This window comes from Peromyscus leucopus, chromosome 6 (assembly GCF_004664715.2).
Source record: "Peromyscus leucopus breed LL Stock chromosome 6, UCI_PerLeu_2.1, whole genome shotgun sequence".
In the NCBI taxonomy this organism is placed as follows: domain Eukaryota; kingdom Metazoa; phylum Chordata; class Mammalia; order Rodentia; family Cricetidae; genus Peromyscus; species Peromyscus leucopus.
The window spans coordinates 25,396,034-25,422,747 of record NC_051068.1 but is presented as its reverse complement, the minus strand read 5'-3'; positions in this window follow the sequence as shown (position 1 = coordinate 25,422,747).

Genomic DNA, 26,714 nt, shown 5'->3' with positions numbered 1-26,714 from the left:
TCCTTCCAGGAGGAAGTGGATCATTTCAGAACATGTAAGATTGTGTGTGATCATCAAATGATGATTTAAGTAGGTACACTAGACCATTTGCTGGTCAAAGTCCAAAAATGTTTGTGGATTTCATAATGACTCACCCAGAATGCATGAATTTTATAACAGATATAAAATTTTATAATAGATATCTTGTTTAGAGCAGAATCAATGCTCACAGAGAGAAACATTGTTTTTCATATTAGATAAATTTTTTAAACAAAATGTTCAAATAAAAAAATTCTGGAAAGAAGTTGTTTTATATACATGTTTATCACTAGTGTTGATTCAACCTAGTAAACCAATTTCCTGCCAATTCCCATCTAGTTTATACTCAAGAAGCAATGCAAGACTTTTTAAGTGTTCTGTTTGTCAAGGTATATATATCCTTTAAGACAATTTATAATAATCTATTTAACAATATAAAAGTAGTGAGAAAAGGGAAAAGTTCACTTAAATTTTAATTTCTTGTTTAGACTCAAGTTTTTAACATAGCTGATTTTATTTTCAGAGAAGGCTAATCAATCATAGTATTTTCTCCCTTCCTGAATGAGTAGATATGATTTTAAAGTTAAACTCAAAGGCTGAGTTTACAGATTTTAGGCAAGACAGATGAGTAGACATATAGACAAATTTCTAAACTGTCTTATTAAATAAGAAACACAGAGCCAAATACAGGGGTGAAAACTGAAGAGATCAGAGAAATAGCAAGAGTCACCAGCTAAACTTAGCTCACCACACCCTCCTAGCTTCCCAAGAGAACCAGCTTCTTCCTGTTTAACCTGTGCCTTTATTGCCTTGTTGTTCTGCCTTCTCATTGGCTCTTAGCCCAGCAACCTCTCTTCCTCATCACTGCCTGTCTGTACAGACCTCCAGGTCTCTATGGTTGGTACTGGGATTAAAAGCATGTGTCACCACGCTTGCCTGTGTCCTTGACCACACAGAGACTCTGCCTGCCTTGTGATCAGATTAAGGGTGTGTGCTATCACCACCTGACTTTTGTTTATGGCTGTCCTCTGATCTTCAGGCAAACTTTTTTATTAACATACAAATAAAATATCACCATATAGACATGCTCCTTTAGACTCCAAAGTCTATTCTTCAATTTAAAGGAGCAACACACAGCCAGTTATACCAAATTGCTACAATCTTAAAGGATGAATCCTCTTTACATATCTAAGTGTATGTCTCATGCGTTTGAGAGATTGAATAGAGAAGGAAGTTCAAGCCAAGTCAATTTTCCATGCTTGTGTTATGCACTGAGAACCTATGTGCATCAGATTTGTGCTGTGTAACATTAAGGTCAGGGCCCCTGAAGAAACTTGATGTCTGGCTAAACTGTTAGGCACTGTTGACATCTATTTTACTAGGAAAAAGTTTTTGTGTTTCCAAGCTCATGAGATATCACAGAACAGAACAATATGAGGAAACAGTATATTGAAGATTGCTTTTTGTGTGTGCTTCCTAGAAAATATAATAAAATTTATTGATTGATATGGAGTTGTACTTATTTATAACAGCAGGTATTGGAGAAATTATTTTGGCCACTCCACGTAGTTAAAAGGATATTTATTTAATGGCGAAACTCACAAATTAAGTAATGGGTAGGTCGCAGGGTCTGGGGAAGGTGTAATGCAGTCCAACGGTGTTCTCCGGAGCTCTACACAGTCAATCTGCACTGGTCAGCGTCCCGGCACGAGAGAGCGCCCAGAGCGAGCGCTGGCCCATCCAGCTCTCGGGTCCCCAGGCGCCTCCCCTCGCCCCGCCTCGTAGGCGTGACAGTTGCCAGAGTCTCAATGGGGGTTGGAACTTCCAGAACCAAGTTGGAATGGCTACCCACTACATCTCCCCCTTTTTGTCTAAATAAGAAGGTTCTAAACTAATACAAGACTATATACAAAGGAATGGTTATCAAATATTGTCCAGAAATAATGAGAGATAATGACCTAGATAAGATGTAACTACAACCAATGCAAACAATATCAAGCAAGAAACACATACTAAAATCCAGAGAAGTATAGAGCATAGGTAAACAGCATATTATAAAGATCATTCAAAGGTGTCCTATCCTAAAGAACTTGAACCTAATACTTAATAAGTTCTATCTAAGATATTATATATACTAAGTTGTAACTATAACTGCTAGTCTTCAATCCCATCAAAGACCTGAGAAGGAATATAACGGTACCTGAGAAATGGAAGACGGATGCAAGCAACTTTCGGGAATCTTGCAAGAGTAGACCAAGACAGCTGGCAGCCTGGACAGTCACCTAATGTTTCTCAGCATTGTTGGTGCATTCAAATTGGCTACAGGCCTAGAGTATCTGACAGACCATTTTCAGAAGCAGGATTTCTGAAAGACCATCTTACCCTGTCTTGGCAGAGTACAGTGGTCGCTTTCCTTGTGTCCCGCTTGTCCAGAAAGGAGAGCATTGCATTTGTACTGTCAGCCGTCAAGGCAAGGGCAGTTCTTTGCCCAGTAGGCCATTTTGTGCCAAAAAGACAAACTTCCAAATGGAAATGTCTTAGAAGCCCAACATTCTCTCGGGATCAATTGGTGCAGCCAGGAGCAATTGTGTCTCACATCAACAGAATTTTAAGTTATTTAAATGCCATATTCTCTAGGTCTATGAAGTGTTTGAAGATTACCTATCTATCTGAAATATATCTATGTATACCTAGAAGACTTAACTAACATGGCTACAAATATGATTATCATAGATGACTGATTATTAATCTATTTTTAATCATCCATTACAATTTTAAATGAGTTAAACATAATACCTCAAACAAGAATAGAAATATATATATACAGTATAACAAAATTAACTTTAAGTTTGTATTAATAAACTAAAATTTTTACCAATGTAAAACATTTTAAACATAAACTAAAATCTATACCAATGTAAAACATTTTAAACAAGTTGTTCTTTAAAAGTAGGTTCATTAATCTACCCTTTTATCTTATCATCTCCATATCCTCCTATATATCTATATTATATCCCCTTTTCTTTTTTAGAAAGAGATCACATTTATAATCAACCTGTTTTAAATAAAAATATTGGTTTTTCTCTGTCCCACCCCAGAGGGCTCTTCTGATTTGGGACACAAGAATCTTTTAACCATTTTTTTTTTAAAGCAATATGTCTGGGTTTAGAGGGGGAGTGAGCCAATTCCACCTCTAAAGCCAGCTTGGTATATTTGGGAATTTGGGCGTAGCATCTCTTACTACTTCCTGCTGGAGGGGGACGCTGTATCTTATGGGGATACAAAGAAAATTTTAGACCTATGGGGTAGTCCGTGAGGCTGTATTGTGTGAACCAGTTGCCTTGAAACTGGTCTGGATGTTGGATCATCTGGGCCATGGTGTCATCGGAGACCTTTCAGGGGGTCTTGGCTGGTGAAACCTGATGTATCTTAATCTGGAACAAGTCCACAGCCTTTGGCTTTCTGTGGAAACAAAAGCAGAACCTCTTTTCCAAAGTAACATATCCTTATATCCAAATTTTGAAGTCAAGGTACCTTTAAAATATACATTTTGGCATAACTCAACAGGTTTTGTAATCAAATGTTTTTCTTTAGTTATGAATATCAAAGAGAACATAATCCAGATTCTCTGTGTGGTAGCCATCTTTATGTGGCTTATGTTTTATATTACCTTGAGCCTTGAGCCTATTGCTTTAAACTGTACCATTGTAAGCCTGAAATGGCGCTGTGGCTGCTGGCTCCGCCCACTTCAGCTTCCCAACATGGCAGTGGTACGTTTTCCGCCAGCTCTGGGAGTCATCAAGTCTCAGAAATAGTGGGTCTAAGCTTTTATCAAAGCAGCATGTAGCCCAGAAACCTCTTTTTTTTTTTTTTTTTTTTTTTTTTTTAAATACTAGTAAAGACTAAATCTACCATACAGCGCAATGTGCCGCTGGCAGACGCCTCATTTCCGCCATACTGCCGGTCAAACGCACCCGCCAGGAACCCGCCAGTGTTCAAACCTGCGTTTTGCGGCGTCTAGCTGCTCATATGAGACAAGAAGCAGGAACCCACTACAAGCAGGCACTATATGAATACATTTGACCACTGTGTGATATAATTAAACAGAAACTGTTTATTGTACTTAATGAACTATAATTTCTGCCATTTACATAGTGAGAAAATTCAATTATTCTTTTATTGTTACTCCCCAGGAAGCTCAAACTATGAAGGAATTTCTATCTTAGGCATTCTAATTCACTACTGATTACATAATGTTATAGTCATACCAATAACGCTGTCATGTTGTCCTTGTCTTAGCACCCAGATTTGTTATCAGCTTTACCTGCTAGCAGTGTCAGAGTGACTGATCTGCTCTGAGCCTTCTTTCTTTGCCTTTTACTAAAGATAAAATGAGAGAGCTGAAATGTATCAGTTTAGCTCTTAAAAAACTGATTGTAATTTTGTGTTAGTCATCCCATCTCTGTCAGTATCTTCTACCTCACATGTGAAATGAGCTTTGATATAGCCTTCGACAGCTCATTATGAGACTTTAATGAGATAATTTATTAAAGCACCAAGCCTAGGGGTTGACCCAGAGTATTTCTGTCTTCCAATATAATTTCTGCTAACCAATTTCCCCTTGCATTTCATTAAAATGTACTAGCTATTTTAAGTTTTCAAATTAGATATTAAATATTTCAATGGTGCAGAGTTGTAATTGATATTTCATATCTAGGAAATGTGGTGACTTTCAAAATACACTTATAATAAAGTTATAAAACCTTTAAAATAAGTATTTGATGTAAGGAGGGATGTCAATGGAATTCTAGTTGACCTGATTCTATCCAAGATAAGTGGGTAAATATATTATAAATTCAAAATAAATTATTAGTTATGTTTTATAAATTCTTACGATATAAGAACAAAATGAAATATAATAGACCTTACCCATTTATTTATCCTTCACCTTCAGATGTATCCTCAATTGTGAATGGCTTTAATTTGTGCTCAATGCAATAAAAGTTATTTAACTGATGTGTCTTTGCCTAAGAAGCATTTTGAGACAGATTCTTATAAAGTGTGAAAATGAATCTTGCTTACAATTTTATAGACCATATAGGAAATCAACTATTGTATGATGCACACCTCAATTTCCATTCTCCTGATACCAATTTCATTATTTGGTGCTATAATTTTTAAGTAATATGACTGAGGCATCTATAACAAATTTAACATTGTTAAGGTTTACATTTAGCGCTGCTCATTGTGTTGTTTTTACTTGAATTATTTAATTAATATTTATGGAATGATTTTTAGCTCTCTCAGAATTTCCTTTAGTTTCCCTTTTCAATTAATACTTCACATTCATTCTACAGAGGAAATTTATTTCAGTGAAAAATATTCAAATGTACTTGATAACGTGATGATATGTGTTCTTCTAATAAAACCTATATATGTAAATAGCAGTCAGTGAAAGTAGAAAGTCCAAATAAGAGTAAATCACTCATGACATATCAGAGAACATGCTTTCACTTAAAAATAACATGAAGAAGGGTTATGATACTTGGATGTATCAACACTGTTCTATTAGAAATAAAAACATTCTTGTCATATTAACCATGTATTGAATTAACAACAAATTTTTAAAAAATTAAGCATTTTCAATCATCTTAAATATTTTATAACTTAAAAATAGCTTCAAAATTTTACATTTGTATTGCTCTATCATCAGTCTGAGACTCTGTTATTATATACTTAGACAAATTAGTTCATTAGGTCTTCTTGATGAATAAGCCTGTAATCATTAAGGACTGTCTACTTTATCCTTGGATGTCTCATGTGAAGATTCATTTGCCTGTTATTAATATATCCAATCCACGGTTCTTGGATTTGTATTTCACTGATGTGTGTGTGTGTGTGTGTGTGTGTGTGTGTGTGTGTGTTCAGTCTTTCAGCATTTCCTTGTTTAATTTTAATTTTAATCTTGCACACAGCAAATAATTCGGAGTTAAAATAATGTAATGATTTGTGATGTTTTAATTAGTGTTGTTTAGTACATTTACTCCACAATATGTTGTAGCTCTAGCCACACATAAATATTTAGATATTGATATGTTACTGGTGTAAGTTCAAATCTAAACTGCATTTAAAATATATAATACCATCTATATTTTAAGCATTTAGCAATAGTAAGATATGTCATGGATGAGTTTATATCGAGGATAAGTTGTAAAACATCATTTAAAGTACATATTTACAAATAATTTCCATAATTAAATATGATGTTTTATTTCCTAACATGAATGATTAAAAAATGTAAAACTGGTCTTCATTGTTCAAGTTAGCTTTATATTGAGAAGTTCCTGTTTGAATACTTGTATCTAGTAAAACTGTTTTACACATATCTTCTAGATTTTTTTCTTCCCATTTCTCTGTCTTCTTTTTCTCACACCATGTGTCTTAGCAATTCTCCTCTTGGCTTCTTAGCTACAACTGCTCTTTGTGGCTGGTTTGTTGTTAGTAATTTCGGTTTTAGCTTATTTAGTGTGCACTGAAATAACACTGCTTCATGTATGATGAAAGTGTCTTTTACTTTACACTAATTTTTACTTTATGTAACTTAAATAAATGCTATAGAATTCCCTTTCTGTTACAAGTCTCCACACATTTGTATTACAAGACTATTCTTAAGACGCATACAGATTTCTACTTGGTTATGTTTTAACTTTACTTGAAGAGCATTTAAAAGCTTTCACCTCTTAATGTCAACAGATGAATGATATTCTCAGGTATAAGTTTTCAAAATGTCTTTTGCGTTTGATTTTGAAAAGCTTTTTCATCAGCCATGGACTTCTGGATATTTGTGTTATTTTTGTCCCTTCATCATTGCTACTGTTTTAGTCTTTTGTTTAATTTTAGATTGCTGTTATTAGTGTTTTTACACAGTCAATGTGCTAGATGTAATTTGTTTTCTTTTTCTGTGCCCCAATCATTTGTTTCACATTTCTATTTAAAGCCTTTTTAATTGTTTTATTTATTTAATCTTTAATTTGTTATATTTGTGGAATATAGACATATGTGTTCTTCTGGTACACATGCGCATTTGTTCATACATAGAGACCAAAGTTTGACCACATAACACTCCTTAGTTATTTTATACCATATTTTTTGAGACAGCATTTCTAATTGGACATGTAATTGACAGCTTTAGCTATACTGGCTGCCTAGCAAGGCCTAGATAAGGCCATCTCACTGAACCGTACTAGAATTGGGTTGACACATCTATCATGTTATGCTTCCTTTCACTTAGTTGGTTGTGACTAAATTAAGTTTAGGCAAGAATTACATTAAACCATCTCTTTGACTATGACTTTCTTTTTTGTGTTTCTTTGGTTTGGTTTTTTTGCTTTTGTTTTTATTTTTTTTTTTGCCTTTTTACAACTGGGATTTTGAAATGTATATAAAAACTTGCCATTTCTTTACAAAGGGTTTTCCTCCTTCCCATCTTATTCTAGAATACTAATAACATACATATACCCTAGAAAATAATGGGGGTAATTATTCCAGACTTGCATTTATTTTGCATAGTACATGTTGCTATTTCTTCATACTTATTATTAACTATGAGATTGACAGAACAAGAATGTGGGAAACATCACAATAAAATTATGGGAGGATAAATGATATAGAAAAGTAAACAGTGGCATTTTTTTAAACAGGTCTGTGCTACAGATGTAGATGAATGATAGTTGGCAAAGCCCTGTATTTCATTTCCACAAGTGAAAATAAGGGAGAATCTTAGCAGAGTGATTATGCAGACATGTAATCAGAACTGCTCAAGTATCTGAGGTTAAGAGGATTGGAATTCTGGGCTACAGTGTAAGTTCCAAGCAAATATGAGTAGCTTGGGGACACAATGTATAAAAATAGGGCTAAAGTTATTTCTTTGTGGATGAGTACTTGCCCAAAGCCTTACATTCAATACCCAGTACCTCTAAAGCCAGCAAGCAAACAAATGAAGTAAAAACCATATATCAAAAATATATTTCCTGTGTAGTTAGCAATTTATTGATCATTTCTCTGTATCCACCAAATTCACTCACATATTTATGTACTAATTACCTATTAAGATTAAAAAGGATATATGTGCTTATCCTTGAGGCTTTCTGATCCATGTAGAAATAAAAGTTACAACTCATGTATAATTAAGATTATATCATTTAATCATTCTTATTCATCAGAGGCAAGTGTTTATTTATGTCATTCTAATGTGCTTATATTTGTAGAAATGTTGGGAATAATATAAGACTTCTAGTAATCACATGCTAACAATTAGTTTCAAATATTTGTATAGACAGGGCAAGAGTCCATCTCAATGTCTAAGTGCATATGATTCATGAGCATAAGCAAGGTCTTGGCTTGCATCTTCAATACTGGAAAAAATAGCAGTTGTTCTCATGGTTTCTAAATAATACTGCATTTATAATGATCATTCATTTATTAATATATATGAATATGTATTTAGTAATGACTACTCTCCAACTAATATAGAAGTCGTAACTAATAAACCAGCTAATAAGACAGACTGACTTATTCAAGACACTGACAGTGAAGGGTGAACTGTGACTCATCAGTAAGCAAACAACAAAACAGAATCATATTTTTTGGCATATATTATAAAGGAAATGAAAAAAAGGGACATTATTTGTAGATCATAAGGATTCCAATCATAGCAAAAACTAAGAATTGAGGAATTATGTGAGAACTATCAGACCACAGTAATTTATTACAACAATTTGAAATTATATAAATTTGTGCACTTTCAGTCCTAAAATTCTAGGCTTCATGGGTTTTGTTAACATGGATATTTTAATAGTGTCTTTAATACTTCAGCAAATTTATTGAAAGTCCAGTGGGCTATACAATTAGATGCTATTTTGTTGCATGACATAGATCTTGAGTATCAGAAGAAAGAAGGGCAAAAAGGATATACCATGTAATTGGTCATATTGCTGATCCCCTGAGTTGATTTCAAAATACTTTGACCCTTTTAACAGTAGATACAACAGTGCAGCTCTTATACTGAGAAGAATGTGGACACAAATAGAATCAATCAGCCAAATAAAAACACAAGACAGAAATGGATGAAGGCAAATGTAAGTAGATAGATAGATAATAAATAAATAAATAGATAGATAAATAAATAAAATTTAAAAAGCGCATTGAGGTGAAAAACATCAAAGATTTGTCAATACAATGGAAGATTTGAAAAAAAAAATAGTTGTAATTCTGTGAACAGATGTAGTACTGGAGACTTAGTTCATTTCATTACTCCTACAAATGTTTTCAGAAAAAGACAAACCAGAGTACTAGAATTCCTATTTCAAGATATGAAAGTATGTTAGAGCAAGTCCTTGGATGCTACAGTTTACCACATAATTCCTTCTTCAGTTTTAAAATACAAATTCTCCTTTACACTATGCCTGCTTAGTGGGTTCATGGTGCATGCATTTAAGCTCAGCACTATGCTTGCTCAGTGGATGGTGGCGCATGCCTCTAACCCCAGCGCTCCAGAAGCAGAGGAAGGCAAATCTCCGAGTTCGAGGCCAGCCTGGTCTACAAAGTGAGTGCCAGGACAGCCAGGACTGTTACACAGAGAAACCTTGTCTTGAAAAAGGAAACAAAATAAAAGATCAGTATAGGGAGAAATGTCTTGTCATCTTGAACTATCTCTTAAAGATTATTCCATCTTCATAACTACCCCTAAGACTAATTATGGAATCCATTATTAAAACAGAATCAGAGTTGAACTCTCTCATCCAGTAACTGCTGCTTCATTCATTAGCTTGTAGGAATGATTCTGTAGATACCTCACAACATCCATAACATCCACCTGTGCACAAGTCTTGTCTGACAACACAGAGGGCATATTTACATCATAATTTACAGGTGTGGTGCCTATGTGTCTGTAGTTTTGGATTAACCTTAGTAAATGGACCTACCTGACTTCTCTAAATTGGTAAGGAATGTAGAAGTGATTCAGACAAATAATATTTGTTTTTTGTATGTGATCAGGATTTTAGCTTTGATGAGGCAATATTGGTCTTCCCCAGAACTTACAATTAAATGATTTAACCTTTTGGAAGTTGGTTGGAAAAATACACACTATTATAGAAAACAGCTATTACCAAGTATCTAATGCTCCTTGAAGCTAAAATCCTAGGGTAGTTAAAAATAATGGAGGAAGTAGAACTCAATCAACATGGGTATTACTCGTTTTACAATTCATTTCTCATCATCTTGTTCCCAATGTGGGGAAGATTTATGTAGATAAATTTCCAAAAAACATGGAACCAAATATAGGGTGAAAGCTTTAGAGAGATCAGGGAAATAGGGAAAGCCACCAGCCAACCTTTCCTGACCAACTCTGCAGCTTCCAAATGAGAGTTACTTCCTGTCTATCCACATCTATATGACTTGCTGTTCTGCCATCTGATTTGCTCTTTCTGTTCAGCTACATCACTTTCTCTTCCCACACAGCTCTGTCACTTCCTGTCTTTCAGTACAGAACTCCAGACCTCCATGGATAACTAGTGTTGGAATTTAAGGTGTGTGCCACCACACCTGGCTCTGTTTCCAGTGTGGCCTTGAACTCATAGAGATCCTGCCTGCCAAGTGATAGGATTAAGGGTGTGTGCTACCTTTGCCTGACTTCTTTGTTTACTTATAATGGCTTGTTTTTATTTTCCCTCTGATCTTCAGGCAAGCTTTATTTATTAAAGCACAAATAAAATATCACCACCGATTTAAATTCTTTTCATGGAAGAAAATGTTTAATTTTAACTGCATTATAAAGACAGTAATTGCATTGATTAGGATTCTTTCCATGTTAGGCAGATTCTATGATTATGAACATTGACTTTCATACATAAAGAAATTCTTTATAATTTCTTTATTAACCTAAGTATCCGAACTTGAGACTCTTCTGTGCACCTGGGTATCCTTCTTATCTTTGCACCTCAATGAAAACACCCACAGAGCTTTTGTCTGAAAAAAAGTTCAGCTAGAGCTCAGTGCAACACAAGAAGACACTGGAGTCAGCCTAGATCTTACTTTATTTCTGCAGTCAGAAATAGTCATGAGATTTCAATGCCTTTTTGGTCCTTCTCTCAGAGTCTTTTGTCCCTGAGGCTATGCTGTAAAAACAGTCACCACTGACTGGGCTCAAGCATCCACTCCAACTTACTTTATCTTGGAAATTTTCAGTTCTTTGTGAATGACCACAATTATTTGAAAAGAAGTAGTACTTTATTTCATAATGACCGAGTTTTCTAAAGCCAATTAGCATTTATTTTCAACATGAGTTATTTTCCATCTATTCATACTTCCAAACACTATTTTGCTTCCTCTGCAACTTCAGGAAATTTGAATATTGAATGGCTGTTTGTTGAATTACATGATGGCTTAATGTGAGGTACTTCTAAAGATGTTATTAGCTGTAAAATATTTGTTATTATCTAGGGATATTATCTCTCTAGTAAAAACTATAAATTTTTTTCTATGTGAATTCTTGGGAGTATACAAAAGGTTACCACCTGCGTTTGAGTGCATGAGAAAGACAAAGAACAAGACATTCATTTCAACAATGTGTTTTGAGAAGTGGTATTACTCAGTAAAGGGCTTAAACATATACAGTGTGCACTGAAAGGTATATGGTTGGGTAGACTGAAGGCTACTGTGCTGTGGTAGAAATGGTTTGAGCTTTGAAATTATATAACTCATGAAATATTCTAAATCCCAACCTATTTCAACTGCTTGATGCAGAGAGATTGATTATTATTATTTATACTGTGCTTTGTTTTAAAATGGTAGTATCAATACCCAATTGAAGTGTTTTATATGTACTAGGTATAGCTAATTAGGTGAAATACATAGCACAAATTAATTTTTCAACACAAAGTGATAATGTGTTGTTCCAAATTAATTACAAATGAACGTTCTGAGAAAAGTAATAGATTTTAAAAACATTTTACTCTGTGTGTGTGTGTGTGAATATCTTGATCATAGGATTTTTGTGTTCTGATTTTCATCTGAGAAATTTACTCAAAAGTCTTTCTAACATTCTTGATGTCTTATATGACAGTAGTCTTTGGATGATCTATGCTTTCCTCTATTCTGTTGTTTTGAAGTACAACACATGCTCTCGTAAGGAAAGTCAAGAGTAATAATTGCCTAACTTGTCTGTAATTCAATAGAAATTTTGAATGTCTGTCTCAAGATTCATTATAATGAATTATTGGCCATCAAACAAATTATTAACTTAAGAAAATGATTTCCTCTTCTAAAAATAATTCAAAGTAAAAGTCCAATTAGTCATTAATTGCTTTGTGAATTTATTTTCACACTTTAAATTCTTGGTTAATGTTTCCAAATGGTAGGTTTGCTGAATCTCCCAGAATGATTTTTTCCCACAATAATGTTTAAAATTGTCATAAGATGTATGATGGTCATACTTGATTTCCGTCTTGATTATATTGGGGAGCTAGACATCTCTGGATGTGTCTGTGAAAGTATTTCCATTAACAAAAGGCAGAAAAACTGACATAAATGTGGGATGCAACATCTCATTAACTGGAGACATGGATAGGATAAATGTAGAAAGTTACAAAAGTCACTACCATGCACTCTGCCCCCCTTCCTCTTGGTCTCTATAATTTGAGATTCTTCACTCCAATATTCCTCCCTTCAATGATGGACTGAATCCTCTGATGTCCAGGAGTCAAAAGAACTATTTCCTCTCTCTAGTTGCTCTGCTCAGGTATTGTTATAGTAGCAACAATATAACCAACACAGGGAAGGTATACATATCCTTTTTATTTCCAAATAAATAAATAGTTTTCATATTTTTCATCTTAAACTTTAAATTACTTTCTACTTTTATTAGGAGAGGGATATATCATTTTATTATGAGATAAAGACATGATAGGCATTATCCATAACAAATTTACTTGTACAAAAGAATTGTCATTAGAAATGTTCTTTTCATTTTCTAATATTTCTTTTATAGAAGCTGTAAAACATTTTAGCATATCTGTTAAACTTGAGTGTGTTGTCAAGTATGCATTTTCCATGTAACCTTTGAGGTACATTGCTAATCATGATGCCTCGGTTAATTAATGATATACATTTATGTCTTTTAAGCAAAATTGTACAGATGTTCTCAATTAAGAGGAGTTTATTTCCTGCATCTTAAATATGTTTTGTTTTGTGATTTTCCTTTGGAAGATAAGATAGAAAAGAATAGTCACAGCACCTATTTGAATCTCAAGCTTCTTTTTGTTTCTACTGTCCTAGTCTACTTAATCAAGCTAGTGTCATCCTTCAAGGTTGTGAGGCAAGACTGTCCAATTAGACTATTCTCTCTGAGAGTAACTAATGAAAACTGACTGCTGGCACTGAAGCTATTATGGAACAGATATATGCAGCTGATAAACTGAGTGTAGGAGTGACATCTGTCCACATGATCTGGTTCTGGACCAGGTAAACAGACCTACTTAGTTAACACACAGACTATTAAGCAAGTACATCCTCTCTCCTTTAATATGTAAGTATTGTATGTTTACTATAAGTAGTATATTTTATCTCACTGTTTTCAAAACAAAACATTTCTTTTTTCCTAATTATGTATATATGTGTGCACATATGTTTGCACATATGTCCATGTGTTTATAGACATCAGATGTCAGCATCAGGAGTCTTCCTCTAACATACCCAGCATTATCTTTAGAGACAGGGGCTCTCACTGGGCCTGTGAATGACTGGTTCTGCTAGACCAAGTGGTCAACAAGCCCTACAGTCCTCCTGTATCCATCTCTTCAGTACTGTGATTATAGGCATTGACAAGCTGCAGGGTTATGTATGTGTAGAGTCTGGATCCAAACTCAGGACTTCATGCCTGTGTGGCAAGCAAGCTAGCCACTCAGCTATCTTACTGCCCTAAAATAATGTTTTAGAAACATTTTGGTTAAATATGTCTTAAAATGACAGGCTGCCAGCTTATTTAACAATCACTATTGAAAATTGCTCCAGGAAACTATGTATTTTTAAGATTATAACAATAATTTCACTAAATTTGAAAACAATTAACCAAGACTAACACTTTATTAAGGTCTTCACAGAGAATCGTTCTCAACTGAGCTAGTTTGGAATTAGACCTTAAACTTGGGTCTTCAACATGTTCCGAAGTCAGTCAACATGTCTGACTTTCTCTAAAGAAAGAAAAATTTGAATGGGATCAGGATCTGTTATAATAATCCTATGAGGCAGAGAGCACAAGGAGTGTCTAGAACTATCAGATTATACCACAAGGTATGAAACTTTGCTTATATGCAGTTGGGTGATTGATAGAATTATAACATTTTAGAAATAGAAAATTAATTCATCTTAGTTTGTAAAGGGTGACTGTTCTTTTAATGTGGAGTAGTTTTTTTAAGGTGAAATATATATTGGGAGACAATCATAACTAAAGTAATATACTGATATTTTTATCCATTATCTCATACACATAGACACACAATATATATAGATAGATAAATAGATATAGACCTATAGATATAGATATTTTGCTATTCTGGGTAAAGAAATTTCACCAGCAAAGAAATGTGAATGAAGCTCTGGGTAATTAATGACATTAAATTTAAATATAAAAATAAGACCTTGTTAAGAAAAATGTTTGCTTTCCATTTTTAATTTATATAAGCATAATTGGAAGTAATGAAAGTATTTCCCAGATTCAGACTAATTGTAGGATCACTTAAAGATCCTTTGCATATACAGCCATGGGTTATGAAACATGCATACACTACTGTTATTCTCAAATTGTCTGTTCATTTCGCTTTGTGTGAATTTATCTGATATTTACCAGATTAATTTGATGAATATTATTTTGTAGGCAACTAAAACTGGTACCTTACATACATGCACCAGTTTTCTTATAACAACTCAATCTTGTTAGATTATTTCAAGTTATTACTCAAATATCTGCAAACTGAAGTTGTCTGTCTCTATCTGGGATAATTGAAATGTTTATTATATATCTATGTATATTATAGACAATATAACAGCTTTAAAGTTAGTCAGATCATACACAAAGTCCACAGCAGAGACAAATATGTAATCATATATAATCATATATGCCTGCCTAAAATTGATTAATTGATTTGATAAATTTTCATCATTTTATATTTTTGGTTGTGAGCCTATCCCTTAATGGCTGATCCATCTCTCCAGCCCAATTTCCATCATTTTAATGGATCTTATCATCGTGTCCACTTGCAACAGAATACTTTCATTTAGTTCTAATTGTTAGAGAATGGGTTATCAGATTTATTATATCCACATGATGAGTATAGTAATTAATTTTTACTGCTTAATGGAGGAGATATCAATACAGTTGTTTATGCTTAAACTCTATTTAGTAAATTCTTGGACAATGAGAAATTGTTATCCATTGTCAAATTCACCAGGCTACTGTTTGTTCCTTTACATGATGTTTCTTTTCAGAACTTGTCTGATATGTGTTCCACTCCTGTCTCTGATAGGGAGCTGGCAAACAGGATTAGTATCCTGACACTGATGCTCCTGCATTCCTGGCTTTGAAGTACTGACCACAATTCCATTCCTTTCTTTCCTAGTTTCCATAGCTCATTTCAGGTTCAAAACTATTGACTGTGTGTGCTATGTGAACTCCTTCTTACTGACCATGTACCTTAAGTGCCTGAGTTCTTTTTGTACACCTCAGCTACACAGATTCTAGAATGTCACTTCCCTTCTTACAATTCCAGTTATCAACTTTACTTTCTTCCATTTCTTCCTCCAATCAAATTTTTTGTTCATCCATTCATTGGAAATTTTATACATATGTTATAAAACTGTATTTCACTAAGGTTTTCCTAGTATGCATGTTGAAATAATTAAAACAAATTAAACCATGTTAAGATGTAACATTTTACAATATTAGACCTTAAAACCCAGTGGACGGATCTTTGCCAAGAAGAATAAACCCAATTATGCTTGTGCAAATAGATCTGGTAGTCACACATTGATGAAACCCACTGTGGAATCATGTGATCAGGATCAGTGCTGAAGAAGATATGTCTAGTCAATATTCATTGTTGTATTTGATGAGTGACTATTGACTAAATACCAGCTGATACTTCTAATTCCAGCAGACAACAAAATAAAGACCTCCCTACACATAATATTTCAGTGGAAACAACCAGCCCAAAGGCACTTATCAGATGTTATAATGAGGGTGTAAAATGCACACCAATAGGGCACTCCTGGAACTGCAAACAATGTAATCAATGAACATTACTCTCAGGAAGTCAGAAGAAATGAGACACTTCACAGAGAGAAAAAGTTTGAAAGGAAAGAAACGGCAGCATAGGCTATACACATCAATATGGCCTCTGGAGGCAACATGGACCACAGACAATCACATGGCCCCTGGCAGAGGCGTGAATATTCCCGTGGCTCTCAGTTCTAACATTGGCCATGGCCATCAAAACAGCCCCTAGCTGCAGTAGGACTAGAGATACCATCACAGCCTTTGGTGGCAGCATAGACTTTGGACATTAACATGATCTCTGGCAGCAACAGGGACTGGGGCAGCATCAGGGACCATTGTCAGTACATCCTCCAGCTGCTATGGATGATTGATTGATAAATAAAGTGCTGATTAGCCAGTACCCAGGCAGGATGTATAGACTGCACAAGGAGAGAGGAGAATTCTGGGAATTGAAGGCTGAGGCAGAGGAGATGCTGCCAGCCACTGCCATGAGAAGCAGATGTTAAGATACCAGTAAGCCATGAGCCATGTGGTAACTTATAGATTAATAGAAATGTGTTAATTTAAGATATAACAACTAGATAGCAAGAAGCCTGCCACAGCCATGCAGTTTATAAATAATACAAGTCTCGGTGTGTTTGATTGGGTCTGAGCTTTTGTGGGACTGGTGGGTGAGAGAGATTTGTCCTGACCATGGGCCAGGCAGGACCAGGAAAACTTCAGCTACATCCAGGTATAGCATGGATCACAGAAACCAACATGGCCTCCTGAGGCAGCACAGACCATGGAAGGCTTTCAAGAAGGCCCAATCCAGAAAATAGACCAATTTCCATCTCAGACATCCTGCTACTGTTCAAAGCTAGATCGATCATGTAGCTGGGCAGCTGTGTTTTGGGATAAGACTGCTGCATACCATCCTGCTGGCCCTACTCAACATCAACATGCTTCCCCATTCATCACATCCTTCTCCCATATCTGTAACTACCATGGTTTCCCTAGTTCAGCCTCTTGCCACTGCATACAAGCCACACTCTGTTCCTCCATGTTGCCCTTATTGTTTGTTGAAGTGGCATAACAATTACAGTGTGTCACATAGTATGCAAGTACTCATTGCAATGAGACTTTGGTCTGGTTCATGATTTCTAGTTTCAGGAGCACTCTAAGTACCTGAGGATCCCTGAGTCTCATGTCAGATGTTCTGCTGTTACCCAGAGGTAGGACATGAGGGGGAGCAGGACCCAAGATAGCTCCAGAGTATCACACAGTCTCTGCTTTCGATGCCCTGAGGTTCACCAGGTGTGACCACTATGCTTGCAACCTGCCAACAGCCATGGACCCTCGATCTCCTTCCCCCAGCATAGGGAACAGAAGTCACGCCCACAGACTGAGGACTGGCTCTATTCGTTAATGTCGTGTTCTTTGTCTGCTTCGGATGTGCTCCCATGTTGCTTCCAGACCCTTTGTTTTCCTATTCTGTCCTGTGCACTCGACACTGTTCCTCTATCTTTTCTTCCCATTTCATGAGTCCACATTTTAAAAATTATCTTCCCATAGGTCCTATAGGAAATGCTGTGAGGGAGGATGTAGGGCTGAAACTCCAGGAAGCACCGTGGTAGCATGTGGGAACTCTATGACAAGCAAGCAACTTTGGGAAATAACTCATGATTTAATCAGGCTCAGGTAAATTGGTTAGTGGAGGGTGTTTTCAAGAGTTCTACACAGCCTCTACTATGGATGCAGCTCAGTTGGTAGAGTGCTTGCCTAGTATGCAAAAAATTCTATGCTCCATTGTAGCTAGAGTTTTCCTGCCTGGCCCACAGTCAGGACAAATCTCTCTCAACTGCCAGTCCCACAGCCGCTCAGACCCAACCAAGTAAACACAGAGACTTATATTGCTTACAAACTGTATGGCCGTGGCAGGCTTCTTGCTAACTGTTCTTATAGCTTAAATTAATCCATTTCCATAAATCTATACCTTGCCACATTGCTCGTGGCTTACCGGCATCTTTACATGATGCTTGTCATACAATCTTGATACTATGCTTCCAGAGTTTGCTTCTGAGTGGCATTGATGTGTATAGTAGCAGTAATCCTTCACATATCTCACATTCATAAGCAAGAATGTGCTCCCTTGTGCCTGCTCTGACCCTCCTGGCCCTAGGGGAGTTGCCATTGGGCTGCGATACATGCATTTGGCTCTACCTTTTGAGACCTATGATAGGTATATTATTTTTATTCGGACTTATTGAACAGAAATGTGAGAGCACTTGAAATGGAGGAGGTGAATAATCATTCAATCACAAAGATACTTTCTCTCCAAATAAATTTATAACTTTAGGAATATGGAGGGAAAAAACTCCACTGGCCAGAGTACAAAAAAGCTATGGTAAAACCTCTAACATAGTGAGTTCAGAAAGCTCCCTTGGGGAACATCAGTGGGTCAGAGAAAAGATTGGGCCACAAAAAATCATTACTCACACCCCGCCTACATTAGACACAAACAGGAAACTTATATATAAAATAAAGTCCAAGCAGACCTATTACACAGTACCCTGAACTGTAAAGCTTTTAGTGATATTATAATGTTTGTGTGTGTGTGTGTGTGTTTGTTTGTTTTTTTGAGATAGGGTTACTCTGTGTAGTCTTGGCTGTCTTGGAACTCACAGAGATCTTTTGCCTCTGCCTCCCAAGTGCTGGAATTAAAGGCATGTGCCACCACTGCCCTGCATGTTTCTTTCTTATTGGTAGTTAATTCTGGAAGTAAAAAGATTGGAACAACCTGCATTTAAACTATACATTTTATTTATTTATTTATTTATTTATTTATTTATTTATTATTTTTATTCATTTTACATACCAAGAATAGTTCCCCCTACCCCTCCTCCTCCCACATCCCACAACCTCCCCAAAACTCTATCCACTCCCCAGAAAAGGTAAGGCCTCCCATGAGGAGTCAAAAAGGCCTGGGATATTCAGTTGAGGCAGGACTAAACCTACCTTTACCCCCTACCCCTGGCATCAAGGCTGAGCAAGGATCCTACCATATGGAATGGACTTCAAAAATCCAGCTCATGTACCAGAGATAGACCATGGTCCCACTGCCAGGAGCTCCTCAAACAGACCAGGCTACAAAACTGTTACCCACATGCAGAGCTCCAATTTGGTTCCATGCAGACTCCTCAGCTGTTGATCTAGTGTCCCTGTGCTCCCACAATTTCGGGTCATCTATCTCTGTGGGTTTCCTCATCATGATCTTGACCCCCTCCCCTTGCTCCACTAATTCCCTTCTCTCTTTTTGACTGGACTTGGTGCTTGGATGTGGGTCTCTGCATCTATTTCCATCAGTTACTGGATGAAGGTTCTATGATGATAGTTAGGGGGTGTTCATCAATCTGGTTAAGGGAAAGGCCATTTTAGGCACCCTCTCCACTAATGCTAGGGGTCTAAGCTGGGGTCATACTTGTGGATTCCTGGGAATTTCCCTAGTATCAGGTTTCACCCTAACCCCATAATGGCTCCCTCTATTGAGATATCTCTTTCATTGCTCTACCACTTCACCCCTCCCCCAACTCGACCATCCTATTTCCTCATCTTGTCATCCTACATCCCATCCCCTTATGTCCACCACCCACTCCTGGTTAACCCAGAAGATCTGATGTATCACTCTTAGGGTCTTCCTTGTCAGCTAGCTTCTCTGGAGCTGTAGATTGTGGTCTGGTTTTTCTTTGCTTTACATCTAGTATCCTCTTATGAGTGAAACCAACCCATGTTTGTCTCTCTAGGTCTGGGTTACCTCACTCAGGATGATATTTTTCTAGTTCTATCCATTTGCCTGCAAATTTCATGATGTCATTTTTTTTTTAACAGCTGAGTAATACTCCATTGTGTATATTACTACATTTTTTTTAATGTGTTCTTCAATTGAGGGACATCTAGGTTGTTTCTAGGTTCTGGCTATTAAAAATAATTCTGTTATGAACAGAATGAACAAGTGCTCTTGTGGTATGATTGAGCATTCCTTGTGTATATGCCCAAGAGTGGTATCATTGGGTCTTGAAGTACTTTGATTCCAATTTTCTGAGAAGTCACCATACTGATTTCCAAAGTGGCTATACAAGTTTGTACTCCCACCAACAGTTGGGGAGTGTTCCCCTTACTACACATCCCCTCTAATATAAGCTGTCCTCAGTGATTTTGATCTTAGCCATTCTGACATGTGTAAGATGGTATGGCAGAGTTGTTTTGATTTGCATTTCTCTGATGACTAAGGATGTTGAAATTCAATAACAACACAAATTACAGAAGGCCTACCAACTCATGGAAGTTGCAAAATGCTCAAATGAATTACTACTGAGTTGAGGAAGAAATAAAGGAAGAAATTAAAGACTTCCTATAATTCAATGAAAATGAATGTACAACATACCCAAACTGTGGGACACTGTGAAAGCAGTGCTAAGAAGACTGTTCATAGCACTAAGTGCCTAAATAAAGAATTTGGAGAAACCCCACACCAGCAACTAAACACCTGAAAGCTCTAGAACAAGGAGGAACAAACTCACCCAGGAGGAATAGATGACAGGAAATAGCCAAATTGAAAGCTGAAATCAATAAAATAGAAACAAAGAGAATAATAGAAAAACAATCAATGAAACAAAGAGTTGGTTCTTTGAGAAAATCAACAAGATAGACAAACCCCTATCCAAACAAACCAAAAGGCAGAGACAGAATATCAAAATTAGAAATGAAATGGGGAACAGAACAAAAGACAATGAGGAAACCCAGAGAACCATCAGGTCATACTTCAAAGTACTGTACTCCACAAAATTCGAAAATCTAAGAGAAACAGAAAATTTTCTGGATAGGTACCACATACCAAAATTAAATCAAGACCAGATAAACAACTTAAATAGACATATAACTCCTAAGGAAAAAGAAGCAGCCATTAAAAGTCTCCCAACAAAAAAGACCACAGGGCCAGGTGGCTTCAGTGAACAATTCTACCAGAATTGCAAAGAAATGCTAATACCAATACTCCTCAAACTGTTCCAAACAATAGAATCAGAAGAAACATTGCCAAACCCATTTTATGAACCTACAGTTACCCTGATACCCAAACCACACAAAGATACAACAAAGAAAGAGAATTACAGACCAATCTCCCTCATGAACATTGATGCAAAAATATTCAATAAAATACTGGCAAATCAAATCTAAGAACACATCAAAAAAATCATCCAACATGATCAAGTAAGCTTCCTCCCAGAGATGCAGGAATGGTTCCACATACAAAAATCTGTCAATGTAATCTACCATATAAACAAACTGAAAGAAAAAAAATGATTATCTCATTAGATGCTGAAAAAGCCTTTGACAAAATCAACACCCCTTCATGATAAACGTCTTGGAGAGATTAGGGATACAAGGAACATACCTAAACCTAATAAAGGCAATTTACAGCAAACTGACAGCTAACATCAAATTAAATGGAACGAAACTCAAAGTGATTCCACTAAAATCAGGAACAAGTGAAGGCTGTCCACTCTCCCCATATTTATTCAATATAGTACTTGAAGTTCTAGTTGGAGCAATAAGAAAGCTAAAAGGAGATCAAGGGAATACAAATTGGAAAGGAAGAAGTCAAACTTTTGCATTTGTATATGATATGATAGTATATATAAGTGATCCTAAGAATTCTACCAGGGAACTCCTACAGCTGATAAACACATTCAGTGTTGTAGCAGGATCCAGGTTTCACTCAAAAAAAGTAAGTAGCCCTCCTATATACAAAAAATAAACAGGCCTAGAAAGAAATCAGAGAAACATCATTCCTTACAATAGTCACAACTAATATAAAATATTTTGGGATAACTCAACTCTAAATTTTAAGAAAATGCAAAAGTGTTTTCCTAACACTTTTCTGTTTTATACTTATACACTCTAGAACATTCTATCACTTCCAGAATCCCTACCAACCCCTCTCTGTAACACACATCTTAAAATGTCTTATTAATAGAAAACCCAGAGCCAGATATTGGGTTGAAAGCTGAAAGATTAGAGAAGAAGAGCAAGCCAGCCTCAAGTTCTTACCTCTATGAAATACTCAGCCTAAAGAGAGCAAGTTCCTGTTTCCTTACACCTTATATACCATTCTGTGTCCTGCCATATTACTTCCTGGGGTTAAAGACATGTGTCACCACTGCCTGATTCTAGTTCTTTCATGTAGCCAGGTGTGGCCTTGAACTCACAGAGATCCAGCAGGATCTCTGCCTCTCAAGTGATTGGATTAAAGGCGTTTGCCAACACTGCCTGAACTCTATGTCTAATTTAGTGTTTGGCTCTGTCTTCTGATACCCAGTAAGCTTTATTGGAGTGCACAATATATAACCACACCTCTCTTTCTTTCTCCACAGGTTTTGTGGAAACTCTCTTGTAATCCATGCTATAGCTTGATTTGCATGTCTGTAATCACTTGAATGACTCATGCTGACTGGCTTCCTTTCTATCATCTCAGTATGCACTGACTTGCCTTCTGTGTGGCAGTTGTTTGATGCTGCTTTTGTGTGGGGGCATACAGAGACTTCATATTGTGTCCTTATTCTATCTTGACTCAAGGTCAAAGAGTCTGAGCTTGATTTTTTCCCACAAGGCTGCATAATAGGATGCTTTGGCCAAAGGCATGGTTACCAGGTGTTTTATACTTCAAGGCCTAATTACAGAATGTTTTGCCATAGATGTGGTTACTAGATATTTAGGAAACTAAGGAAGTGTTTATACTTGTCTGTGCTTTGCACCTGAGCCATTATGTTCTTGAGAGGAGAAGATCCTTTGCCTCTCCCCTTGCTGGTGTATAAAAAAACCCATGAGGAATAAACTTGGGGCTACTATGGCATTGACCCAGAGCCCTCCCAATGCCATTCTGTGTCTCTGTCTTTCCCTTCATCTACATCTCTGTTTTTCATATCTCAATTTCTCATTTTCTCAATCCACACTCCCCTGTACCAAGGACTATCTGAAGGTTGGGCTGGACTCAGCATTTCTGTTAAAATGCCTTGCTCAATTGTATGGGACTAGCTCTTCCATTGACGTGATATAACTCTGTTGATATTCTGCATGACTTATCTGTTCACTCTGACATGTGTAACTGTATTGATCTTAATCCAGTTGACCTTTTATTTATTCAATAAAATGTACTTTTAAATAAAATATCTATTATTTCTTTTATTGACTCATAACTAAGACAATTTCTTCTAATCCCAAAGAACAAAGTATTACCATTTTTATTTTTAAATCAAGAAAGTTGACATATTCTTATTAAGTACTCATTCCTTTTAAGTGGGTGGATTGTTTAGGCAATTTCTTTTCCTTGATGGTTTCTTTATCTTATCATAACTTCTTCCTTGGAGTCAGCCCTCAACACATTTTGTTTCCCTTGCCGCTGGTCCATCACTGAGATTTGGTGCTGGTGCCTCTGTACTGGTTCCTTTCTTGCTCACCATAAGAGGTATTCTTGAGAGTTGAACAAATTCCAGTAATATGTTCTTTTTGCCACAGGACTATGTGCTGGGACTCTGTCATTTTCCCATCCACAGTCTGTAATTTTTTACAATCTGTACTTAGGGCACTTTGCTGCCCTTTACTCAAAGCAGCTAATTTTTTTTCTCTTTAATTTGAGCAGAAGCTTCATATGCCTTATTGTGAAAATATTAGTTTCCTAGTAAAAGAACAAGCAGCTAGCTTCCTGCTTCTCCACATTTTATTAATGCCTACATGATCTTCCAGGATCATGAACTCAGGGAATCTATTCATCCTTCTGTTGGGTTTTTGGCTTCTTGTGTCTGACATCAAGGTTTGTGAAGAAGTGCTATTAGTAGCTGTAAGTAGACCCACTCTCAGGCAAGCCTGTGTTCAGGTTTTAGCAATTTGTTAAATGTTGAAATTATTTATTCTTCTTTGGCAACACAACCAATCTGGCTAGCGAGAACCAGTATTTCTAGTCTGTTTCTGTCTGGGAAAGCTGCCTCTTTGATGTCACAATAAGAGCTAACCCTACAACTTCAGCTCCCTTTTGACTTCAATACAATTCATATAGTTATTGATATTGTTTATTATTGTTAAATCAGTTTTATACCCTTTGCAGTTTTCTCTAATTGTAATTGTAATGGTTGGCTCTCTTATATGAACAGATGGGAAATAGTTAATGATAGAAACTTGAGAGTAACATATTCAAAGTAATCAAATAACTAACACATGAAATCCAGTAATGGTTTAAATGCTTCATCCTTTCAAGGTGTTTTAAAATGAAAGTATCTGTAATGTACTTTTTTCTCAGAGTGCAAAATATGACATTATTGCTGTTTTAAATGCATCGAAAGAGTTTAAGGTTAAACGATAAATTGATTTTTTTATTATAATTGTAAAGTGGCAGAACATAAAATGTAATATACAAATAAGAATCTTTTAAAGTAGAGAAACAATCAATGACTACAGTGAATCCAGAAATGAATTGTATCCAGAATTTTTATTTTTTTCAGAAACAAAATTGAAGTTGTCAATTATTTGGAAATTAAATCTATAAAATAAGTATTGTGTGTGTGTGTGTGTGTGTGTGTGTGTGTGTGTGTGTGCACATGCGCACGCACACCAATGGATATAGGTGCATGTGAAGGCCAGATGTAGATGTCTGATGCCTTTCTCAATCTCTCTCTACCTTAGCATTTTAGGGAAAATCTCTCACTGAACCTGGATTTTAGTGAGTATCTGGACTGCTGGTCAGTGAGTGACATGAATCCTCCTTTATCTGCTTCCATAGTGCTGGGTTTATAGATAGGCACAGCACCAACATTTGACTTTTTACATGGATATTGGGATCAAACTAATGATCTCTTGCTGCAATGGAAAGCATTTAAAGATGAGTCATCTTAGCATCCTCTACATATTTTAAATATAACATTGTCGAAATTATGTTACATATAGAATAGGATTTCAGCATTCATCATAATCTTTCGCTCTTGTCTCTGTTGGATTTATTATGATTTTATGAGACTTTTAAGGAAATTCTGTGTGTGTGTGTGTGTGTGTGTGTGTGTGTGTGTGTGTGTGTGTGTGAATGGAGGTTGAATCCATGGTCTCTTATAGATGTGAAGTATGACATCTACAACTGAGATATATTCTTGACCCCAAATCTATATTTGATTTTAGATATACATTATGAATTTGCATGAAAAATTTTATTAAGCTAATATTTCATTTTCAAAAGAAAATTGAAAAGTTCTCACACACATTGTTCAGCAAAATGATCACCAAACATTTAATCATTTTAATTCAAACTGTATTCTGTATAATTTCTTAAAAATGGAAATATCCTGGAATAGCTGAACTACATTACTAAAACATCAAAATGTTAACTCACATAACCACACACTAATTCAATATATGAACTCCAAAGTTCAAAAAATTAACATTAAGCTCAATAATCTTATTTTGATATTTTTAGATTTATGGAAAACAACACTTACTGAAAAACAAATTTACTTTGGTGAATAAAAATGCTCTAGAATGTAACATATGGATGCAAAGAATTTTAACATTCAATTTTAAAAGGCATTCAGTGTATAGACATAAATCACTTCATGATAATATTTTCACCAAGTACCTGCAAGCAAAAATTATGACCCTACATCCAGTGAAGGGTAGTTTTCATGCTATGTATATTTCTGCTGCAATAAAATAATGGGCCAATTAATACTATTGAACTTAGCCTGCTGGCCCAGGTCTCCCTGATTCTTCCTTTCTATATCCTTTAGCTGATTATTCTAAAACCCATCTCCATTCATTTGTGACACCCAGCCAATCTGCAGAACAATGGACTCTACCAGGTTTAACATGAATTTCTAAATGGTCTTAATAAAAAAAACCCAGAGCCAGATATTGGGTGAAAGTTGAGAGATCAGAGGAATAGAACAAGTTAGCCACAAATTCTTACTGCTAGGAAATCCTCAGCCCAAGAGAGAGCTACTTTCTGTATATTCATGCTTATATACTTTTCTGTGCTCTACCATCTAACTTCCTTTCTCCACCCAGCTATATTACTTTCTCTTTCTGCCCAGCTCTATCACTTCCTGTCTGTCTGTATAGGCCTCCAGACCTCTATGTTTAACTAGTGCTGGGATTAAAGGTATGTGCCACCACACCTGGCTCTGTTCCCCAGTGGGACATTGAATTCACAGACATCTGGATGAATCTCTGCCTTCCAAATGCTAGGATTAAAGGCATGTGCTACCACTGTGTTTAACCTCTGTGTTTAATATAGTGGCTGGCTTTGCCCTCAGAACCCCAGGCAAGCTTTATTTCTTAGAGCACAATTAAA